This window comes from Cygnus atratus, chromosome 4 (assembly GCF_013377495.2).
Source record: "Cygnus atratus isolate AKBS03 ecotype Queensland, Australia chromosome 4, CAtr_DNAZoo_HiC_assembly, whole genome shotgun sequence".
In the NCBI taxonomy this organism is placed as follows: Eukaryota; Metazoa; Chordata; class Aves; order Anseriformes; family Anatidae; genus Cygnus; species Cygnus atratus.
In genome coordinates, this window is record NC_066365.1 from 18,185,469 (window position 1) to 18,209,676 (window position 24,208).

The 24,208-nt window shown below is 39.6% G+C and overlaps 1 protein-coding gene across 3 annotated transcripts in view; it reads left to right on the top strand.

The window, feature by feature from the left end:
• Positions 1-24,208, top strand: part of SLC7A2 (solute carrier family 7 member 2) — a 48,191-nt gene that overhangs the window by 4,460 nt on the left and 19,523 nt on the right. The window contains exon 1 of one of the 3 annotated variants that reach the window (XM_035543747.2): positions 21,199-21,284. The exons of the other annotated variants lie outside the window; for them this stretch is intronic. The gene's annotated coding sequence lies outside the window, so the exon portion shown is untranslated. Of the gene's footprint in view, positions 1-21,198; positions 21,285-24,208 lie in introns of those variants that run through there. 3 annotated transcript variants of the gene reach the window in all.

Genomic DNA, 24,208 nt, shown 5'->3' on the forward strand with positions numbered 1-24,208 from the left:
ATGCAACTCAGGGAGAGGTTCTACTGGAATAGCATGCGTAAAAGATTGTCATATCTGTATTTTACTTACTGTGGCCATTAAGACCCCATATGTGTGATAGTTTTGTGTGTGAACATACATATGTATATATACACCCATCCTACATTACAAAGAATTAAGCATCAAACTGGAGTAGAATATTAGTGTAGTTAAATTTAAGGACAGACGCCCTCACAAAGTACCTGTCTATTCACATATCATAATACAAACCTGGTAGAAGATCTAGCCTCTCAATATGTAGCAAGGAAGAGCAATGAACTCAAATTTTGAATGGTATGGAATAGCAATGGGATGGATCCCACAGCTCTGATAACAGCTGGATACTGTGTGGAGTTATGGCTTCTAGAAACAGCATGGTGTTAAGGATCCAGGGCATAGGATGTGAGTTTGTTATGAAGAAATATAAAATGTTTTATCTGATTTCTTCTCCAAAACTTGAAGAATCCTTTATCGGTGTCTGATTGGCTGCATGCATCTGACAAGTAGAAGTAAACCAGCCACCCAGAAGAAAAAAAGGGAGGAAAGAATCATACATAAACCATTACATCGTTGTTCTGGTTATCCACGGGCTCCAGTTCTTCTTCCATGTGGCTTTTTCAATTGCCTTCTCCTACCACCGCTAGCAGTTAGTAGAGCTGCCCCACAAAGACCTCCGTGCAGCTGCCAGGACAGGTAATGTTTGGTGCCTTCAGCTCCCAAGGACAACTCCTCAGAAATGCAGTGGAGTGCACACGACAGCTGCTGCTTCTGATAAGTAATTAGAATGGGCAGAGTCAGCGTTGGTGATTCGGTGCTGAGCTGTAGTCCCCTATATCACTAATGGCAAGGTCTTTTTTGCCTCTTTGTGATGTACGGCTGGTCTCACTAAATTAGGTCATTTCTGAAAATTATTTCATCAGATGTAATACCAGAAAGGGATGGTACTTTGTTAACCTCGTTCAATTGTATTGGTTACTAGAATTTTGGTGAGCTGTAGGAATGTCCTGCACTGGCAAAATCCAAGTAAATAAATATTCCTCCAGATTTTCTGCAGGGAACTTAAGAATAGTTTGTCAGTTTTGAGATAGGACTGAAGGAAGAGACAAACTGCACGAAGTTATTTTGCCACACTTTACTACTGTCTTCTGTGTATAATACACAACGTCTCTTCATCTGTGCTTCTTGCTTTTCAGAATGAAGTGTAATTTTTTGAGAAATGTATGGAATAAATATATTTTTCCTTTAAAGAGCATTCTTCTTTGTGTGACTCTGTTTGGGGAGGAGGAGTTGGACTCTAATCTTTGCTTTCTTTAGTGTGAAAACAATGAACTGTGTGGATAACCTGTTCTATAGCTGTGTGAATTCATCTAGCTAATCCCTAGTCCTAGCCCATTTTGTTTGAGTTTAGTTATTTCTTTGTCTGGAGTTTGATTGCAAGCTATTGGACAAGATGGGAAAGCGATTATGTTTATCTTGTTTGTGCAGTACCGTGTGCATTGTGGTTATGGAATAAATAATAATTTACAAGGAATTTGGAAGGGATTATTTACTGTCCTCTCTTCAGTTTCCTTAGATTGAGAAACATCTCCATATTAGTTAAGGAAAATGTAGCATTTGGATATCATGAAGATATCTGATTACTCCCATGAGGACTGAAATTAATTCCTCTGAATTCAGTGTTTGTGCATGATTTGGTATAATATGGATTTTATTTTGCCCTTGTATATTTTTGGACTATCGTGCAGTTGAGAGCAAACAATGGGATGTGACTTGCCATGAAATACTTTCAGCACTGTGAATGAGGTGAAAAAGCTTGTGGAAATACAGAATTAACATGAATGTGTGATTCTTTTCCAAGATGCACCGCTTTAGTGGGCTTGCTAGAAGCAGTAGGTTGGATGACTAGGCTGTATTTTTGATCCTTGTAACTTGAGCCTGACTTGTTAGGGGTTTCAGGTTAACAGCAAGCATCTGAAGGTAGCCAGTGGCAGAATTTCATTGCTTTCTTCTGCTGCTGAGAGGGAGAACGTTCAGGGGTGGTACTGGAGAAGTACGTAGCACAAAACATCACTTCTGTGGGCCAGCAAAAAGTCTTAGGGCTTTTTGCCATGCTAGTTACACAGCAACTCTGAAATCAAGAGGTGGTGTTATTTATACCTGTGTTATACCTCACCAAACGGTGTCTGCACTCTTTCTGCACATGGACTCAAGGAGGAGTGCGGGCAGGTGAGGGGCAAGGAAGGCAGTTGTGCCATGGGACCAGGTCTCCTCTTGTCCATGGGGAAGTCAGGAGCTGGGAGCTTCCTTCAGACAATTGGAAGAAGTTTTCAGGAGTTGAAAAGCGGATGCTTGTGTGTCATTTGGGGAAAAAAAAAAAAAAGAACCCTTCTCATTTGTCCCATGAAAGCACAACTTTAGTCATACTGGTAGAGTCTGACACTGAAAAACACCATAGATAACACATGGTAGCAAGTTGTTCTTGCTACGAGGTGGTCTGCAAGACTGACCGTCTTCCAGCAGTGAGGTGTTCCCTGTCTGATTTTGACAAATTTTTTCACAAATCAGACAGAAGAAACTGTCTGTGAGGGAGAGATCAGCCCTGTAGCATGCTTCCCGTAAATGAAGGAAATCTGTTCTAATTGTTTCAACATTTATTCTTGGTGAGACACTGCTTCTGGGTATCCATTCCCGAATTGTTTGCAGTCTCCCATGCAATGTCCAACTATTAGAAATATTTTATGTGACCATTTTAATTTATTAGATGCATGTGCCTTATTCGGAGGCAACTAGTTTCAACATCAGACTTAATAACCTCATTTTGTATCTAATTGTCCCAGATATAAACTTTACAAATCTTCCTGAAAGTCTGTAGTACTCTGTAAAGCCCTCTATGGTGTTTAATTGCCTATGTACTCCATTTCATTAGTTGTCTAAGTAAATAATTTTGATTTGTATTAAATAAGATTTTTTTTTCTTTGACTGTTTTTCTGTCCTATGTGGTAACAGATGGGTTGCACTTAGTTCAATGAACCAGATGCAAAAAGAGCAGAATTTGCGGAAAAATAATGTCGATGTTGCATTTTTACCCCCACACAATAAGTTAAGTCAACTTTCTGATTATGTAAAGTGTATATTTACACTATTTCATTGTTATTGATTAAAATGTACCCACTATGCTCTGGGAACCAGGTAGCTTTCCCCATCCTGATGTGCTCATAGGTGAAGTTTGTGCATTTCCTTCTGAAGCAGTGTCAGCAGAAGCAGCTCTTGTGCTCTGCTCCAGGCTGCTATCTCTTGTTCCTGCTTCAGTAAGCATCCCTCTGTGCCTGCACAGCTCTTTGGGGTACTCTGCAATGAGCTGGGTTAGGAAACTAGCTCATTTTCTTTTTTCTTGGGATACTTTTGGTCAAGAATTGGTTCCCTGTTCTACTTTATCACATGGCCACACACGTGGCTGTGCAGCCACAACTAAGGGATGCAGGGATGGATGCAGAGAGGAGAGTAAGCTGCTTCACTTGTACTGCATTGCGAGAAACTATCAAAAATGCCCCACACAGCTGTAAAACACGCATTAAATTCTCTTATCCTCTCTGGTTTTTGTCTGTCCTTCCTTTTAGACCACCTTTGGTCACAGGAGTGCTTTATCCCTCAAACTTAAGAATTAGGTTTGGGCATTTGGAATCCTATTTTTCTTGTAACATAGGCACTCCTGTAAAGTCTTATTCCATAATTTAGTCCCTTTGGACTGGAGCTTAAAAAAATAAATAAATTTTTAATCAAGAAGATGGCACTCACCAAGTGCATTTTTGTTGGTGATGTCTTTTATACTCGCTTGCTAAATGACTTGTATATGAAGCTGCTTTTATGAAGTATTTTGGATCATTCATACTTTGCATGTTACATCTTTACTATAAGTGTCGTTCCATTACTGCATATTTGACCTGTTTCTGATCGCTGTTTGGCAGTGTAAATAGGGAATATTTCCATAGGAACCAGCAAAACAACCCCAAAACCACTCTCTCAACTCTTATTTGCATTTATTGGCAGACTATTGCAGGCTATCGGAATTCTTTAAAGTGATCTCATTTTGCCTGTTTATGAAAACATGTCATATTACCGTATGTGTCCAAACAACTGCCTAATGGTTGTTACAGATATCTCCTCCTGTTGAAGGTGGTGAGTATGGTGTCTATCTTTCTTTAATATAACTCGGGGAATGTTGAAAACCACAGTATTTTAACATGTTTGAAACCTAGCCGATAAAAGCATGGGTTTCAGTATACCATGTTTTCTAAGGATCCGATAACAAGCACTGCTGATAACATGCAGTTAGACAGTGGGCTGATTTAATTGCAGCTGTTTGCAGATGGCAGAAAGGCAGCAGAAATACAGAACGATGTGACCGGTGCTCACAGCATTCCTGAGAGACAGCTTGCGGTTGGAAGTGGTGGCTGGAAGGAAGGCTGGAACTTGCGAGCAAAGAAGCTCACTGTTTGGAGTTTGACTCCTGCCATGTCAAGGGAAACAGGAGTCTGGCAACACACAGCGGGGCATTTGGGATATGCAATATTGGGTTTCTCCACCTTGCTGACTGCAAGCTCTTAGAAACAGATCATCTGAGTTGAAAGGCAAAATCAATGGTTGGTGGAGCATCTATCTCCTTCTTAGGGAGGCAGGCTTGCAAGTGCTGCACATAGATTCTTCCTTTGATGGTAAGCAAACTTCTTGAAAAGTTCACCAGAAGTCTGAAGGAGGACCTCAAGCAGTGGTATATAGCGACTTTATTCACTACTTCCATGAAGTGCCATTTTCATAGACAGCTGACATAACTGCTGGCTTGACGGTGGAGAACATTTGCATTTCTCCTCGCAAATTTGGCAAGCAGGATTTCAAGAGTAACAACAAAAAGCTCTCCACAAAACTCAGCTGGGGAAATAAATTTGTGAACTGGAAAGCCTATAGAAGTCATCTGCCTGGACGTGGAGCTGGGTCAGCCTGGGAACTTGCATAAGGCTGAATATCTTACCACAGATTTCTGCTCTGGAGGCCCAGGAGGGGAAAGGGGAAAGGTTGGATTGCCCCATCAGAAATACTGCAGTCCTTGACATTAGTATTTTTTGTGACTGATACTGTTCTGCTGAAATTTATTTGACTTCGTTCAGTTTTGCAGCCCAGGTAGATTATTGGGCAGAACAGAAAGATAATGTCTTTAGCACAGACTCTGACATAGGAGCCATCACAAGAAACTTATTTTCTTGCCTCCACAGGCAAAGTTTGATATCCTATCAGCCTTTAAGAAATGGAGAAGTTGGATTTGCTGCATACCATAAAGAGCGAAAACCTGTAGCTGTTAATATCCTACCCAAGGCTGCAAATTGAGAAGCAATATATACCATACGTTCAAACTGATGTTTCAGAATATGTTCCCACACCTGGCTGCGTCGTGAGGAGGAGCTGACCATTTGAAGCAAAGAATGGAAATCAGAACAATTTTGCTCGCATCCTGCGGGAGTTGTTCTGCTGGGTTTTGTTACTGATTTCCTCTTCTTTTTTAGGTATTGTTGAAGATCTGTATCAGGAAAGCAGATCTGAACCTTCATCTGCTTCTAGGATCTTGCTCATTAGTTGAGGTAGTATGTCAGCATTTTAATGTGTTATAGACTATGAATATTTAAGCAATGGCATTTGTAGAATGGAATTCTACAAATAAAAGATGTCCTGGCTGATACTGTGGGCCTGTTTTGGTATTCACAGAATCTCAGAATCACAGAATGGTTTGGGTTGGAAGGGGCTCTGTAGTGAATTAACAAACAAGTCAGCATCCAAAGAAGAAACAATCCCAAGAACAACCAAAGGACTGGTTTTGTACAAGGATGAGCATGTAACCTCTGTATGTGTGACTTCAGGCTTGCACAGAATACCAATTTGCTTCTGGATGGTGGGAAGGAGCTAGTGCCTGGATGCCTGCCTCAGCCTGTTTGCTGTACTTGGACAATAAAATGGCATACACTAAAACCTTTGGACAAGGTGGACAGCTATTGATATGAAATTTATGTCAAAAAGGAAGTGGGAGAAGTCTAATCCTAGTAGGAGGGAGACTAGATTAGGTACTCTTCTGGAGCACATGTTCCAATTTCCTTTCCTCCAAAAGGGTTGTTCAGGATTGTGCCATGGAGTGAACCTCAGTGCAGTGAATGGCCAGGGTGACTGGGAGAATACTATTGAAAATATGCATCTGATCTGAACAACCAGGGTCGTGTACGTATACCAAGGGTTACTCGGTTCTGTACATGCTGCAGTCAGGTTGTTGCACTGACTATGGTACAGATGTGGTTTCACTTGTCGTTATGTGCCTCTGTCAGTCTGCTGATTCCATGTCAAACCTAGTTTGGGTGACAGTTGTGCAGCTAGTCATGAACTAAGCATGTCCCACTGTTGCTCTCCAAGCTGGGACTCATGGTTGGAGAAAGAAGGAGAGATAAGATTGTAGCACTGTTTCATTACCTATCTGTCTATCTTGGCAGTATCCCATGAAAAATGAGCTAAGTATGGCACTGTAAAGCTCTTTTACTGGAACGCCCTTGGTGTGCACAAGTGCCTTCGTGAAATTTAGTACTCAAAGAGGGGAATTTCTTACTCCAGACTGACTGTAGATCTTCAGCTGATGCAGCATTGTCAAATAAGAAGCATAAAGATCACTTTTGAAAGAGCTGCATTTGCTGTGCAAGGCAAAATGTTGGATCTGCATAACCTAAAAAGCACCAAAGAAAGAAACATGAATAAGAATTTAGGCAGGGGACAATCCTACTGGATTCTGCTTGGGCAAGCAGTTGCCTACTGAAAGAGTAATTCCGCAAGAAGCCGGCAGCCAAACTTGAATTGAGAAGGGAAAAAAAGCCAATTCCTGGCCTGAACCGACTGAGCTGTGTTTGAAAGAAGACCTTCATAAACTGCCTCCATCCTTGTTTGAACACGCTGGTAGCAGAGGCTACGTTGCAGCTTCTCATTGTTTTGACAGAGTCAGGAAGATTGATTGCACTTCAGGAGGAAGACAGTTGAAGCCACCATCCCATGTGCTTTACGTTTCTTTGGTTGGTTTACCTCTGCCTTTCTCACACTGTTGATTTTTCTTAGATTAAGCTCTTGGGCAGGCCGTGATTGCGAGCTGGGTGTTACTGCTGGATGAATAATTGCAGGAATATTTTTTATCTTAGCACAGCTGAAAAGCTTTTTGTTTTGCTAACTAGGACTCGGAGTGTGTTTATGAAAATAGTTTTGCCATGTGGCTACAATCTGTAGTAAATTCAGGGGCTTGTATAACAAAGGCCTTAATTTTGAAGGGATTTCAGGCTTTCTGATTATACATAACTGTTTGAATTTCTCGATCAAGGATAAAGAATTAAGGATTATTTATTTATTTTATTTTATTTTTAAGAAATGCTGACTCTTCCTTCCCCTCCTGTTCTGGAGCTAAAATAGCTTGGCAGCAGCGTTTCAACACGGCTCCAGTTAAACCAGTTTTGGAGTGCAGTTTGGCAGGCCAGCATGGAGTAAGGCCAAAGTATGTTACAGCTAAGTTTGAAAACTTAATTTGAAGCTAAAATTGTAGCTGTAGTGAGAGAGATTGTTGTTATACTCGGATAAAATACTTGTTTCTTCCCTCTCCTCCTTTTCCTTCTTTCTCCTGTTAGGCAAACTGGGTGAGGCTACTGGAAAGCCTACTCTTCTGCCTAGGCCTCGGTGTGGAGAGCAACTCACCCAGTTACCTAGTTCTTTGGGAAGTGGCCAACTTTTAAACCACATTATTACTAGACAAAAATTCACTTACCTTAAACATTGTGTGGAGCCTATAGCACTGCAGATAGCTGAGCTTTATCTTTGCTGTGCCATCACTTGCAAACCAGCTGAATCAAAGGCTGTTTCCATCTCCCTTCAAACCTAGTGTTGTACAAACACAGCTCCTTCAACTGATTTGGTTTATCCACTGTTGACTTTAGAAGCACAATTTTCAGTACGAAAGGATGACTGCAGGATATTATTTTTAAAGTCTGTATAAAAGTGATTGTGCATCTTTTTTTTCCCACAGTGAAAATGTCTAGACTTTTCTGAACCTTTGTAAAGCTGTTATCCAGACAAATTAGTTCCACGATTTTGAGCCACATCAACCTCAAGAATTATCCAAATAACTGGGGTCACCAAGTCGTTTTACTTTTAGCTATAATACAAAACAGTGCTCATAATCTGAAAAGCTGACAGATATGAAAAGAAAATTGCTCATCAGCTACAGCCCAAACCCTTTTTTTTTTTTTTTTTTTTTTTTTTTAAGGCAGATTTTCAGTTCATCTGAGTGTTCAAAATAATTCCCAGCAAGCAGAGTGGGCATTCTGCTGCAAAATAATTTGGGCTGTCTCCACACACTGATATTTGTGTTAAGCATAGGTGCCATGAGGCATCATTAGTGGCTAAAGTCTAATGCCAAAGTGTAAGAGTAAGAGATGTGTAATACCCAGTTATATTTTTAGAGAGATGTTCTGTTAATTTGGGGGGCTATCAGACTCCAAACCATCAGTAGCTTCTCTTTGATCTTTTATACTGCTTCAGAATTCATATCAATGCCAAAAATTAACTCCTCCATATCCCAGGCTTCTCATCTGGTTTTGCCTGTGCTTCCCAAATGGCCTTTCATCCAGCATGTGCTTGTTATTTGTGCTTTCTTTGTATGCCATATCCTCAGTATGATAAACTTGGAACAAAGAAATCCTCTGAACACTGCTCACGTTCACTTGGAGTCCGTCTGCTCCTTTTTACACAGGCTTCTCCAAATAGGCTTTGGTTTAAATCCAGGCAATCAAGACTGTGAACATCATTTTGTTTGATCTTCTGTCCTTTGTGTGAGAAAGGGGAGAGAAAAAAATAGCATGAATAAACTGAGTTAAGCTGTTTTAGAAAGAGCCATGCTCACAATTTTTACAGTTTTCCCAACTGAATGATAACATTCATGCTTTGAACCTGTTAGCAGAACACAACTGTCTTTGCATGAAATAGCTTTCAGAGTTTTCGTTTGTTTGTTTGTTTATTTGTCTTCAGAGCCTACATTATAGAGCTTTAGGAGAAGGTAGAATGAAAAAGAATTGGAAATGACTTTAACTCTTTAAGGAGTCATGGTGTTGTCATCACATCACTGAACCCAATGTGTATTTCATGGTGGTAGGCATAAAATGGTAGAACGGCTATCTCTGCTCTCTCAGAGGCATTTTCTGAGATTTATTGTCTGGGATTTTTGTCAAGACAAAATTTATAATGTCACACGTATACCTATCACAGCAGAGAGCAAAGATATATTCCAAAACAAAATAATAAACAGTGGAGTCGTTATTCTGAAGGACTGTCTTTGATCTGTTTGATCTCTGCACTCAGTAGCTCTACTTCATATTTCTCTTTTTCCCATGTTTTGGTTTAATAACTATCACCAGTTCCGTATGAAACATTGCCATCCAGTGCTGAGCCCATACATGTCCTTCAAGAGTAAAGTAAGTTTCTGAGCTCCAGACAATTTCACCCACTTGCTGTTGCCTGCCGTAAAACATCCGTTTAGAAGTATTATAATTATTCCTGGCTTTTCCATAGTTGTCTGCACGTGTGGTGGGTTTTGTAATTCCCATCAGAAAACCCATCTTTTCAAGGACAGTTTTGAAGATAATGAAACAATTCCATTGCTATGGAGTTTTTTTGTTTGTTTGTTTTGTTTTTTTAATTTCTCTTTATGATTGTAAGGAATTTCTGAGTATGTAATGTAGAGAGTATGCGATGTATGTATGTAGCCCTGTGAACTTTTAGCTCTTCTGCTTAGAACATTACCAAGTTAATATTCACCTATACCTGACAGGTAGAATAAGTTGCCTTGAAATATTCAAAAAAAAAACAACACCAAAAAACACATGTATTCATGCTGTATAATTAGAAGAACACCACTTTTCATTTTCATACTTAGTGTGCATCTTTAAGGATCATCAGAGTGACTAGTAGTGCTGCTGGAGAGTTCCACTTGAGGAGCTAAATCCTCTACTGTCATTCAGAGGAAAAGTAAGTGCAAATGTTATGATACACAACAAGCAGTCAGTCGTCTGTGACAGGTTTCTGTAAGTATCTGCAAAGTATCAGATTTCATTAGTTTTGTCATCTGTTTTAAAGTTTTGTACCTGCAGGCTTTGGGAATAGAGAGGAGGAGGTTAGTCTTTAGGGAAATCTCAGCCTAAATCAGACGATGCCAATTAATTCCAGGTGGCTCATATGGCATATCTTCAAGGTTGATTTTTGCCTTTTGCTGTTAGTGGGAAATTGCCCTGTACATAGAAGGATAGATTTTTAAAACTATATGTGACCGGCACCAGAAAACACAGGATGTCTTTCCTGTAATTTCCTAGATCATTGCATTTCAAATAGCAACCTGTTTTCTGGATATGGCTGATTTTTAGATTTGTGCTGACCACCTTTTCCTCCTGGGACAAGTAAGGAATGGTTTGTGGCCAAATCCTGCTTCTACACAGACAGGCACTTTGAACTCAAGTTGCTGCCATCGCCACCAGAGCTCATGAGAAAGTGAGGAAGGAGGACAAAATTATTCCAAAATTGTGATCCAGCCATAATAACAATGAAGGCCACCCAGAATTAAGCCATCCTTTTGGACAGTAGACACTGAAAAGCAACCCAAGAAGTACTGTGGTCAGCATTCACACAGAAACGCATACACACAACTCTGGGAAGGATTGAAGAAATCTCTTTGGTGATAACCAGTCAAATTATTTGCAGTGTCTGGAGTTTTGGGGTCCTGACTTGTGGGTTTAGGGTGGTTTTTTAGTAAATAGAATTGGCTGGATTAAGATCTAGTATTTTATGGAATTTTCTCTGCAATTAATTCACAGCGTGGCTGGAGATGAGGCTATTTTTTGTATATGTTTAGAAAAAAAAACATTTGAATTTAGGAACAAATAAGGGGAGAAGTATCTTGTTTCACTTAAATTAATGCATGATAAAAGAAAAGAAAGGGGACCATTTAGCTAAAGAACAAATACGAGATAGTTTGGTAACTAAATATGCTTGATGTTCTCTGTTGCCAATGTTCAGTGTTTCTTGGTTAGAGGAGGATGTTTGGGCGAATTCATGATTACCTGTGTGATTCTCAGTCAGAAACATATCCAGTGTTTGTCGAGATGGTCTGTGTTCACTGAGGGTAGAACTAAGAGCCATAAGTTTATAGGGCTTTCCATTGGCTCAACAGAACAAAATTGAAAACTGGCTTTCACCAGATCTCTGTCTGGGAGAGGAGATGAGCTGTCCCAGCCACTTCCCAGTTGCTGTGTGATCCAGATTGTCCTGAAAGCACAGTTGTGAGTAATTCATTTTAACTAGTGCATCGCTATTTTAGTGCAAGCAACATTCATCTAGTTTGTTCCTCTGTGTTGTTTGGTAGCCAGTGAAGTATCTTCATAGGTACACTAAATGCAACTGAAGGTTCATATGACATTTAATTTTTATGAGCAGAACAGCCTCCTGGAACGAATTGCTGAACTGCTAAGCTGCTAGCTCTTCTAATGCCCTCCAGACAATTCATATTGAAAATAAAATGGCAAGTGGAGAACCGTCATGCTGTCTGTTTGGGACAACATATGCACACGTGCACGCACACGTGCACACACACGTGTAGGGCATTGTCTGAGAAGTTTGTGTGATTCCATGTGCCAGGTATTATTTTCAGAATATTCATCACTTTATGAACCTATATTTGTGCTGTCTTACATGCTTTTTACTCCCTGCTAGAATGTCTCTACTGCTATTGCTGCACTTGCTCTGGCTTTGTACCAGGAGTGAAGATCTGGTTTCTTCAGGCAGACGTGCCAACATTTCAGGCTCGGTGCGGTCAATCAGACCTGCGTAGGTCTGCGAGGTGGCAGCCTTTGCCGTGGTTATGCAACTCTCGTGCATGGCTGCGAGTTGATCAAGACACGAAGGAATGGAGAACCCTACATATTTTCTTGAGGGAAGCTCACAAAGGGTTTTATGTGTATCTTTTGAAGATGCTGAGCAGAGCCTTGCTACCTGCAGTGCTGTCTTGCGTGGCAGAATGGAGGCCTTTGGGCTGTGCAAGCGCAAGCTGCCTGGAAAGCTGCAGCGCACGGTCAGGCTAACATGGGTTCACTTCCCATAACCATTGCTCAACCTCCTGGATATGTGATCAAGATCCCAGAGTGTGACTAGCAAGGTCAGTGTTGATTTTTGTTGCCTTTTAAAGTCTTGGTCATGTTTTAGCATGAGATGTTACATGCAGCCAAGCTGCTTATTGACTTGATTGAGAAATGTGATGAATTTGAAAGCCTTTTCTGAAGATTTCTCAGCTGAAGGTTCTAATGCTTTTCAAGTGCTGTTCCTGGTGCATTAAATGTAGTGGTGCTATTTAAAGCCAAGAATGAAGAGGGAACTCTCTGGCATTAGTTGCCTCGGTTATAAATAATTTTAGATGTTAGGTTTTATATGATGTGGACACGCACAGTGTACTTTCAGACCGGCTGGCTGGACTGTCTGCATTTAATGTCAAAGGGTAATGCTCTGTGAAAGGGTAGCTGTAGGGACTTCTTCACAGTGACTTTTCATTTGGGGGATTTCATATTGGAAAGAAGGGCTGTTTGATTCTGCAAGGTGCAAAAAGTACCCCAGGGAATGCTGGGGGGTACCTCAGAAACAGAGTGTTGTTTAGCCCTCCTAGGATTAAACCTCGTAGAAGGAGTTTATTTATGTCATGTGATCTAACTGTTCTTGTTTATGTTGTTTTGTATTGTTCTCATCTATAAACCTAAAATAAATGACAGCAGCGTGCCTAACACACTGGTTCTGCCTGCTGTGGGTGATACCTACCACTGGTGTGAGGCATGTTCATGGTGTTAGGCATGCCATTTTCAGGGAATGGAATCAATATACTTCTCTGATTTAATTTTTAAAAGTTCTTACCAATCCAGAGATGGATCCTACTTTAAATACTTTGTTTCAGAGCAGTATTTGATTGCAAAGGAGATTTGTCAAAGCCTTTGTATAAGAATCTCTTGAATTCTTACTGCCTTAGACTTAAGGTAAATGAAATATGGAAAATAAGCAGTGTGTGAATCTCATTTTTAGATTTCTGTAAGCAAGAGAAAGCAAACTTGGCTTTTAGCACCTGCTATAATTGGCAGATTATTAATACATACTTCATTTCAGGTGTTCCATGCTGAGAAAGTTGTGGCATCTTGATTTAGTGACCTAGTGGCATCAGATACATACTTCAAATAATGTTTTATTGAAAGACTATTACTCATTCTTACATCACTTCTTATTTTTTTATTTATTCATTTATTTATTTTTTCAACAGGAAAGCTAACAAGGAGGTAGATAAAGATGTGTCTGGGAAATAATTTCTGCAATGGTTGATTTAATCTCTGAAAACAGTTGAACTGAAAGTAAGCGGTCATAGTTGCTATGCATTTTAGGCTTTCAGAGAAGGGGTTGTTATTCTAAAAATGCTTCAAAATTGGTTGCAAGTGGCTAAATCTGGTACTGAGGGCATTTTGTAATCCCTTTAAAATGTCATCTTTTCTGTGTCCCATAAAAAGACATATAGAAGCAAGTGAGATAGGAATTTATTTCCTTCCATGACACTTTTGGAAGCAAAGCCATTTCCAGTATAATCTATGAATTCCTTTAGTTTTAAATTAGATAGGTTCACCCTTTCTCTCTCCCTCACTCTCTTTTCTCCCTTCTTTGGCCCCCACAGGAAAAAAAAAAACAAAACACATTTTATATAAAATTGAATTATTTTAAATAATTTTCAATAAAACTGAAATTTCAGTAAAATTTGAGATGGGAAGGGAGGAGGGAAATGAAGTGTGAATCATTAGTTCTTCACTTAATTTCCATTGTTACACCACAAAATGATGCTTCTTTTTGTGCTGTTGAGCTGTTCCCATTGAGGTTGCCCTGTGGAGTGCACAGGAGCACACAGCCCAAACCTTTCTAAAAAATATGTAGTCTTTATACCAATTTCAGCAGCCACCTCAGGAGTTTAAGCACATGTAAGGGCTCTCGCGATTTCTACTTTAAAATTAGTGGCAAAGCCCCTTCTAGCAAACCACCAGCTTTTGTGCAAATCAGTACAGTTTTCAGCAGGGAAAGTTTTGGGATTTAATTTTATCCTTAGGTCATAACTCATATCTTTGTATTAGACCAGAAAACAAAATCAAGGATTGTATTTGCATGTACAGCTCTACTGGTTTGGCAAGGGTTTATTTTTTTATTTATTTATTTTTTAATTTTGGCTGGTTTTGAAGAGGACAAAATAGATGGAATTGATCTGATTTAGGCTTTTGCTAATGTCTTGCACAAGAGGATGTAATGGAAACTTAGTAACCATGGGGTAAGAGGTAAAGCCCTGTTACTGATTAGAAACAGTAAATAAAAACAGAAAGCTACATATCATTTTTTTCAGGCATTTTCCATCATGGAAAATTATTGTTAATGGCATACCTCTGGAATGAAGTGGAAATGGAGCTAATAGAAATTTTCCAAACATTTTTTTTTTAATAATAAAACCAAATGTTAATTCAAGATGGTAATAGTGGAGCTTTCCCACTTTGATACAAGAAAAGCTAATACTTTCAGCCTTTCTAATTGAAAGAGCTTAAAATAAAACCTAAATATTCCCCCAACAACCAAAAATCCAAATAAACTGAGAAAAAGATTATGTATAACAGAAGTTTATATATAAATATACATATATATACACATATATATGATGATATATTATAGAAGGAATAGACAATGAATTTGAGCTGGTTAATTCAGATAATAAATTGATAATTAGAAAAAGACAACCTTAAAAAAACTGTGAAGGAAATGTATTTGAAACAATTAAAGAAAGTACTCATTTTATAAATAATGATGTAACACTTAATAATAAATAATACATGATAATAATAAAATGATATAATATTTAATTTGTAAATAATGATATAACTCTTCATAATAAATAACTCAGAGCCCCACTGTTTAGGTAAAAGCTTAGTAATTTTTTTTGTTAAGTTTTGAGATGTTAAGTGCAATTTAGAATAGCCTTTGCATTTACATAGGCAAGGATAATTGCTATAAAATGTGCTTATTACCTACTTAAATTGTCATAAGAAGCAAATATGCATGCACATTAGTATGTTTCCACATATTTGGCACCTGTCTAACATCTGTCTTGGACTGGTGTCATAAATGGATTTTTTTTAAGTCTCTGCTTCAGTTGGAGATGACGTGAGTTCCATCAGCCTTGTGGAAAAGCAGCTTACGATGTTATTCAATAGCTAACATCTTTAAAAAAAAAAAAAAAGTACAATGCCTTAATTTTTTTTTTTTTTTGGTAGATCTTTCTTGCATGTATGCTAGAGAAACATTCTCCGTAGGGTCTCAGAGAAGTCACTAGAGGCTTGTTAGCAGAGGTTTAACTACTACATGTAGGATATGCCCCTAGCAGGAGCTCAAGAGCAATATTGTGATAAGTGGGAGGCAAGAGAGGCAGGGGCTGGATGTTTCAGGTTGTGACCTGGGTGTGTTTGGTTGAGGCTGAAAGAAGCCCTGCTTCCTTCCATGTTGAAGAAACAACAGTTTCTTCCATGTTGAAGAAACTCACAGCTTCGGAGAAAAAGCTCCTGTGTAGCAGGGTTGAGTGCCCTGATGCCGGGGCAAGTGCTCCTGTGACAGAGTATCTCAGGCTCATTCTGCATCCTTTAAACCTTCTACGTTGTGCTCTTACTGAAGACACCTTGTGGCTTTGTGCTTCTGTTGGAGAAAATAAGTTTGTGCGTCGTAGGCCATGTGGGGCCTTGCCTGGGCCCTTTCCCAAGGCACCATGTGAAGCCACCTCTGGTGCTCCTTTCCCAGGCCCCCAAGGAGATGTCAGACCCGTTCGTTTCAGCCCTGGCAAAACATGGCTTTACTTTCACTTACGGATTGAGTGTTAGTTGCAGCTTTGATTTTCTTGCTCTTCTTTGTATACGTTACAAGCTTTTCTATCTAAATTCCCTATTTGTATTTGCACTCTACTCAAGGTGTGGATTTGGGCCAGAAAGCATGTGTGGATTTATTTTATTTATTTTTTTCTTTTTTAGAGAGCATGGCTTTAAATAGATACATTCCTTCTTCAAGGCTTCTCCAAAACTCTGATTTTAGACTTGGGGACTGCTCTATGAATCAGCACTGCAAACAGGTCCCTTAGCCTCTTTGGGAATATTGGGAGATCAGCAAGTGATAGCTGGTAGTAGCTTGGGACGTGATTAATATTAGGTTAAATGACTCATTCCTGGGTCAAAATAGCTAGTAGGAATTTGTGCCTAATGTGGCCCTTCATGTTGTTACACAAGAAGTGCAGTTTAGCAGATCTATTCTTCCTGCCTATATTAGTCTAATAATATATTATATTTAACAGGATGTGTTACATTTCTCTTATGGAAGGTCAGGATTTGAGGTATTTTTCTTTCTAAGTACAAAGTGAAAGAGAATTATTAAACAAAAAGTTGAGAGAATTGGAAAGTGATAACTTATTTCAATCTGTACCACATTCTGTAGGAAGTAATTTCAGTAGGCTGCTTAAACTGTGAGAAGCAACCTGAAATAAATGTGTTGTAATAAATAGGAAGCCCTTTAAAGACTGTGGAATTGTAATTTAGTTTCTTCAGAAACAGTCCTATCACAACATTATAGGGTTAGTCTAATTTAAGATTGAATTTTATAAAGATTCTTTTTCTCTCAGATATTTATGATTGTTTTATGTAGATTAGCACATAGATTGAATTGTTTTTTTTTGGGGGGGGAGGGGGAAGCTGGGCTTTTATTTTCATATGTAAATACAGATTCATTTTTCTTAATACTATGAAGAATATTCAGAGGTGGGAGCTATGCATATCCTCACAAATAGTTAATTGCACTATTTTTTCTAAATTTTGTGTTCCTTTGAATCTGGTTTGTTCTTACGGGAATATTTGGCTTCAGTGAATGGATTTTTCCAGTTTTATAGTCAGAAAATTCCTTGCCAGATCTATTTGCCCTCATTGACAGATCTCTTTCATATGCAGAAATGAGCCCTCTTAATGATACATGGTCTTACATGCAATTAAAAATCAAAAACCTGTGTGCTGAAAGAATACATAACTAGTTCTCTTATACTCTAGACAGTACTTTAGCTTGCAGTTTGTTCCTCTGCTTTTAGAACTTCATTAATTTTGACTCATTGCAGTTAAAGCAGCTGTCTCTGCTGTGTCTTGGAGTGGAGCCATTTTTTCTCCCAAGTTCAAGTTAACACGGATATCAGCTCTCAGAGCCACTACTAGCATTGCAGAAGTTTCTGGGACATTGATCCGGCATGTTTAAAACTTGTATGAATTAATACTCCAGAACTTCAGTGAATTGCAAAATAATAAATCTTTTAATATTTTACGTTTTAAAATATTTTTGATATCAAGCATTTTAAGGCATCCAATGGAAACAGCTGTCCATGTAGATACCTGACTGAGACTTGAATGCCTACAAATGGGATCATCCTAGCAGATTACATCAAGACGCTCATTACTTTATTTATCTCGACACAGAAAAGATTCCTGCTGGCATTTCATGAATCCCTTTATGAATGCTAATACATCTTTTCAAATCCTGTTGGAGGTACACAAGTTGTACAAACCATGTCGTGTTTTCCTTTTTTTTCTTGTGGATGTCAAGTTACCTTTGTTACAGTTGGCTGCAAAGTCCTGACTTCCAAGGCGAAGCAGCAGGCTCTGTTTTAGATTTCTATTCGAGGAATTGTAATGGTTCACTTAGACCCCAGTCCTGCCAGCACTTTTGTTCATGTTTAACTTCCACACAATATGGGTAGCCATATGGACAAGCACGTGGATACGCTTTTGCAGAGCTAACGCCTCTGGTTATGTAAAACGGCATGCCTTTTTGGCCTGGAGCTGCTGGGCTGTAGCTGTGAGACAAGTCAGAGACAACAGCAGAGCAGCTTTTAATCAGACAGTTTGTCATTTGGGCTCCAACAGTATTTTGGTTTAGTCCGTGCAAGAGTTTCTTTTTGCAAATGAATGTAAATTATTTTTTTTTTCAATTCCCTGGGCATAAATTTCTGAATACGGCTCTGTCAATATCTTCATACTCTTTTGACACGAGAAGAGAAAGTCTTAAAGGAGCCTTCTGTAGCAAAATAAAACACATAAAATAGTTCTCTCTTGCAGTTCATACTTTCTAATGTGGTCAGCTGTTTCATAGCAAGAAAAGAATTTCTGATCCAATTCTTTATGGCAAGAATGAGCTGCAAAAATCCCTGGAGTCAGAGAACTGTTGGATGAGGCACTAGATTAATCCAAGTACGATATAGTTGCTAAGGAGCCTAAAATGCCCAAACCAAAGCTCTCTAAAGCCAAAACTGAAGCTATAAAGTAATGTTGTTGGTCAGGACACTGTTGGATTTGTAACTAGAAACAAACTGGGAGCCAAACTGGAAGAGTTTTTGTTTGGGGTTGCTCCTGCATAAGACACGTACATGTATAGACTGTGTTCAGAATACTATAGGAAGTTAGGGAAGAGAATTATGTACTTGTAGTATCCTTAGGGTTTGTCTACATTGGCAGGTAAATTAGCTTCTGATTTGCTCCCAGCCTGTGGTCTCCCAATGGAAGTCATGCAGAAGCTGTGTGGCTATACTGCAGCTCGTCTGGGGACAGTTGACATCCCTAAAATACTTCTTGTGGAAAAGTGAGCAATGTTGTGTCATGCTGTGGTTGTGTACTGTTGGTGGAGTAAGGGTTAGTTAGTCCTTTCTGTCGTTACTATCTACTTCCTCCTGTTTCCTAATTCAAAGTCCTTATTTTGAATCAAATCCTGACCCCAACGATATAACTTGCAGTTTTGCTGTTGGCCTCAATCTGACCAGGTTTGTGTATTTAATACCAAGAACTGTTTGTCTTGCTCTGTGAATATGACAACATGCCCTTGACAGGTCTATGCTAATTCTGCACAGTGCAAGAGGTTTTGAAATGTGTGTATCTACAAATTCAAACAGTGCATAAAATGTCCATAAGAGATTTTATAGGTGTTTTCTAGATGCTATAGCAAGAACTATGATTATAGGGAATTAATAAGTCTATCAGAATGCAAATTTGAAATTAAACTACTTTCTTCAGCTTGTTCTACCTTCTTGGAAATAAAGAATTCCAGTTCCCCGGGTTAAATTTGGGCCCATTCTCCTGTCACTACCACATCTATGGCCACATTTAGGAAGTAGTGGGCAGTAGTTCTCAATTTTTTTTTCCTTTCTGAATCGTCTTTTATTAATAAAGCCACTTGGGAACTATTTACATGTGGTGATATGCCAGAGAGTGGTTCCAGCCCTAGGTGTGGCAGAAATTCATAGGCCAGTGCAGTGCATCACCACTAACCCAGCAGGAGCCTACTGGAAAGCCATTGGAGGGAGCGAAACACCACCAACAGGCTAGCCTCATGCTCAGCTCATCTGGGGGGAAGGCTAGCTTTTAGAAGTCAAGACGAAGTGTTTCTGTATTCAGCAGATTACGAGGTAATTACAGTATTTATTTATTTATTTTAAGGAGGAATGTTTTCCCATGATTAATAAATTAATTTATGCATTAACAACAGTTTCTAATGGATCTACATAGTTGGAAATGATTCAGCACTGGCCTTGAGGATGTTAACTGTAATCCATGCAAGTAATTACCAAGTTATTAATGGACTTCCTAGAGTCTGAAACATTGGGAAATAAATGCCTAGATATTGTAATGGGTGAGAATGATGCAGTTTAATAGCTGTTTCTTTCTATTTTCACCCAAGAAAACCGATTAGCAGCATAAACCTCAATCATAACTTCTTGTTTTTGTCTTCTGACTGGAAGTTTCCAAGGCTAAATTTTAAAGAGGGAGATAGGAGAATGAGGTTGATAATGAGCTCCTGGCAATTAGGTCTGACATGGAGAGATCTACAGTGGAGATGGTACCATGCAACTGCTGGAAAGCAGAGTTATGAGAACAAGGAGATTCCCTTAGCTTCAGAAGTGGGCAAGGCTTAGCTAGAAAGGAGACACAGTTTGTATTTAGCAGGGATTTGCTCTGCATGCGGGGAAGCAGGAGCATTGACATCACTGGAGCTTTCCTCCCTATGCCTTTTAGCATCTTTTTAATGTTCTCTGAACAAAAAGAGAGATACTGAAAGACAAGTGTTTTAAGAGAAACAATATACTGTGAATAATGTTGACTGGAAATTCTACTGCTTGTTTGGGGCGGGGTTGTCTGACACTGAAAGTAATAAAAATACAGCTGTATATTATCCATTGGAGTTTAGTTTATTCTGGAAGCTAATTTTTAAGAAACTGAGGATTATTTATTGATCGTGTCACAGGAATATTTGGACTATTCTAATTCCAGTCTTCAGCATTAGACTGAATTAAATTTTTTACATTTCAAGCCATATAAAGTAGAAGAAGCTATACGGTGTGTCTACCCCAGTTCAGCAGAATGGTCTCTAACCACACTAAATAGAGACTCTTCTCTCTTGTTTCTTATCACAGCAATACTTTTCAAATCAATTATATTCTTTTAAAATGTACTCAGCAAAAGCAGTTTTCATGCTATGCTCTAGGATTCAGGTTTCACAGTGTTGCAAATTGGTGCTCAAAGAGCTCAGCACACTTCAAAGTCAAATTGTTTTTTACAAGGGCAGCAAATGTGAAAGCTGGGAAGACTTAGATTTCATGTCAGAGACAAAGTTTTACATCCCCGCTTTTCTTGTCATCCAGGATGTTTAAAAAGAGTCCCCCGGGGATGAATGGGGGGTACCTTCTCACCTGCGTATGCTTTGTATGTAAGCAGACAGGGGTGTTCCAGTGTAGAAAGTGGCATCCTGACGAGATGTTATGATGCGAAGAGGGTGGATATGATTTATCTGAGCAGCAGCAAGACTTTCTCCCTCCCCGCCTTCGCTGGGCAAATCGTTTGCCAACTCCCAGCTCTCCAATCACCTGGGGCTGTGGAGCCTCCACCCCCTCTGCCGCAGCAGCTCGCACACCACCTACAGCTTGCTTTTAAGCGAATATTTCAATAAAATCACTTTCAGTCATTACTCTGACATTAAGGACTACAGAAGTTCAGGACTGGGCAAGAGAAGCAGAAGTTTGCCTAGCAGAAGTTGCTCTGAATCAGGTTTGTAATGCTAAAAGAAGCAATCTGAAAACAATGCAGCTTTTCATATGAAACTCTGCTTTTAACATATGTGCTTTTTGAATAGTGAGACCTGTGCTATGCAGTATTAAATTTAGTGTGCTTTACATTGTTATGTCTCTAAGTGCAAATTAATGTCTTAATACAGAAGATGTGATCTATGTTTTCCTTCTCAGTCTGAATGGAAGATATTTCTGCTTTTAGGTAGTAAATTTTTCCTTTTTCATTTATGCATATTCTGTTACAGGTGCTGCTTTCCAGTTTTAGGGCCTTATGTATTATTTGGGTGCACTGCTTTAAATATTCCAAGACAGTGGAAATTTTTTGAAAGTCCTGGGCACAACATCAACTTTTAGGACGTCAAAAAGTTGCAGTTGCAGTAGAATCATGTATTGCATGGGCATTTGTGTACACACGTACAAATCATAGACTATAGTTATGCTTAACCTCTGGTTTTTATTTTTATTTTTTTACTTTCATGTATTATTACAGCAGATACTGCAACTTTGAATAAGGTCTTGCAATAACATATCTTGAATAATAAATCCTGCAAACAAGATTTTTCACCAAAATTAAACAGAGTTAAAACAACTGGTGCAACTGGTAAAACTTTTCACAGGTTTTTACAGGAAACTGAGGCTGAAGAAAGACGCTGAATTAATCTGTATATATTTATATTTCTGCATTTTGAGTATGTTACAAATTTGTTGGGGGTATTTTCTCCATAATTTATATGCTATTTAAAGCGTAAAACTACTGCACCTAATGAAGTATATTACAACATATAATACGAAGTCAACAAAGTAGATTAGAAGTAAATTAAATTACTTTTGCTTAAGAAATCTTTAAATATACATCTTGATAACAGTATAACAACTTTCAGAGGTATTATGTAGCTATATAAAACTTGCTTTTCATATGAGAATTTTTATCATTTTTGTTAGAACTTTTAATGGAAAATTTAGTACAAAATATTGACTTGCAACACAGAGGTTATTTAATCAAAAGTTTTTTTTTTCCATGTACAGCTTGGGTTTGATGAGTACTGACTTAAATCACTCATTTAACATAATTAAAATGTCATTTTGAAATGAACGTGTGGTACAATGCACAACGACTTTATGATATAACAGAAACTTTTCTGCTCTATCAATATCCACCTATTGTTTGTGTTTTGGTTTGGGGTAGGAGGCTGTTAGCTTTTTTCATGTAGAGAACACTTTGTGAGAATGGTGGCTTTTACAGACTATGAAGTAGTCAGTGCAATTTTAAAGATGAATAGAAACTTTCCATGTGGAGACTTTGCCCCTTGCTTTCTGTTTGTAGACACAATTATTTTCATAGCAAACCTTTGCTGCTAGAAGAGGGCTAGCAATAGATGGCCATTAAATGTGGCTGATCATCCATTTGAATGGGAGACCTGCTATGAGATATAAGGCTGAACTCATCTGCTTGGGCTAGCATTCAGACGAACATAGATCAAGCAGTAAAATAGCTGGTTTACAACCAGGAATTTTCCTGACCAGTAAAGATTGAAGTTAAGAAGAAGGGTCTGTCATCAGCAGAGTCTGTCAGAACAAACAAGACAATAAGGGGCAGAAGGAATGGGAGAAGGATCCATGCTTAGTCAAGTACTCCAACATACAGTATATATGTCCATGAGACATGAGGAGCTTATGTTTTTTCCTCTGTGTTAGATAGGTCTGTCCAACTCCTTTCCTGTCCAAACTAGGTGCTCCAGTCCCGCCTGTCCCTTTGTTGCATGCTGCTGAAGGGGTAAAACTAAGCTGTGAAGTGCTCGGCTGCACATTTCTTTCTAGGAATGTTTTCAGGGAAGGGAGAGGCTTGAACGCGGACTGAGCATTGGTCCTCAAGTCCCGGGCAGTTGAACTGGGGCCTCCCCTTTTCAGAGGACCGCTGGAGATGTTTTCTGTGTTATAGAATAATCCGTAGCTAAAGAAAAACTTAATCCAGGGGAGACGTCAGGAGTGCGGTGACCCAGTGCAGGCAGAGCCAGGGAGCTGCCAACTGAGTTGTTTGCGGCAAAAGGATCTTGCCAAGGTCAGTGACAAATGGACTTATAGGTGTTTGCTTGTGACAGATGTCTCTGTAAAGTAGACTTCACGGATGTGGTGCCTAGCACAGGTTTGAACACGTGGGAGAAGCAGCAGCTTTGGCCTGCTCCTCGTCTCACTCAGGGATAGCTGCCTGCTGATGGTCAGCGTCAAGCTCAAGCTGTCAAGCGTGCCTCGCCAGGAGGCCTTGGAGAAGGGCCTGGGCTGGTCAGCTGTGCACAGACAGCCCTCAGGGGCCTCGGCCAGAGCTGCTGCCAGCAGAAGCAGCAAGGAAGCAGAGGCCCCAGCGGTCAGCCGGCTGGGAAGAGGCAGGTTTCCACTGCAGCAGGAGTAAGGCCCTTTTTCAGTGCCGTGGCAGCAGTGTGAGCTTGTCCAGGACAATGCTGCCACCAAAAGGCACTCCCAGCTTCTGCTGGAGCCTTCCTGCTTCTGTGGCTAGTGGCTGAGCGGGGGACGTGCTTAGCCACAGTGTGACAGTGAGGTGTGCTTGTGTGGCAGCACACGTCCCTGTGGACCTGTGCCCAGGTCGTTCCTCTGGATTACCTTCTTCTGCATTGCAGTACCTTGCAGGTGGCACCTTGGAAGAAGGTTAAGCTTGCCAGTGGTTTCTGAAGACACTTTGTCACCTCCTGTGCCATTTAGGCCCGTGTGGAGACCAAATAAGCCCATCAGTTCTTCCTGCCAAGTATGAAGTGATGGATGCTGGATTCTTTGGATGTCTGTGCCAAATCTGAACGGGGCCCCTGTCTGAGGCAGCACTCTGTACTTGGTACATTGCAACAGGAGTTGTGAAACAGCACTCAGACATTGTTTGTTGTATATTTGCACATA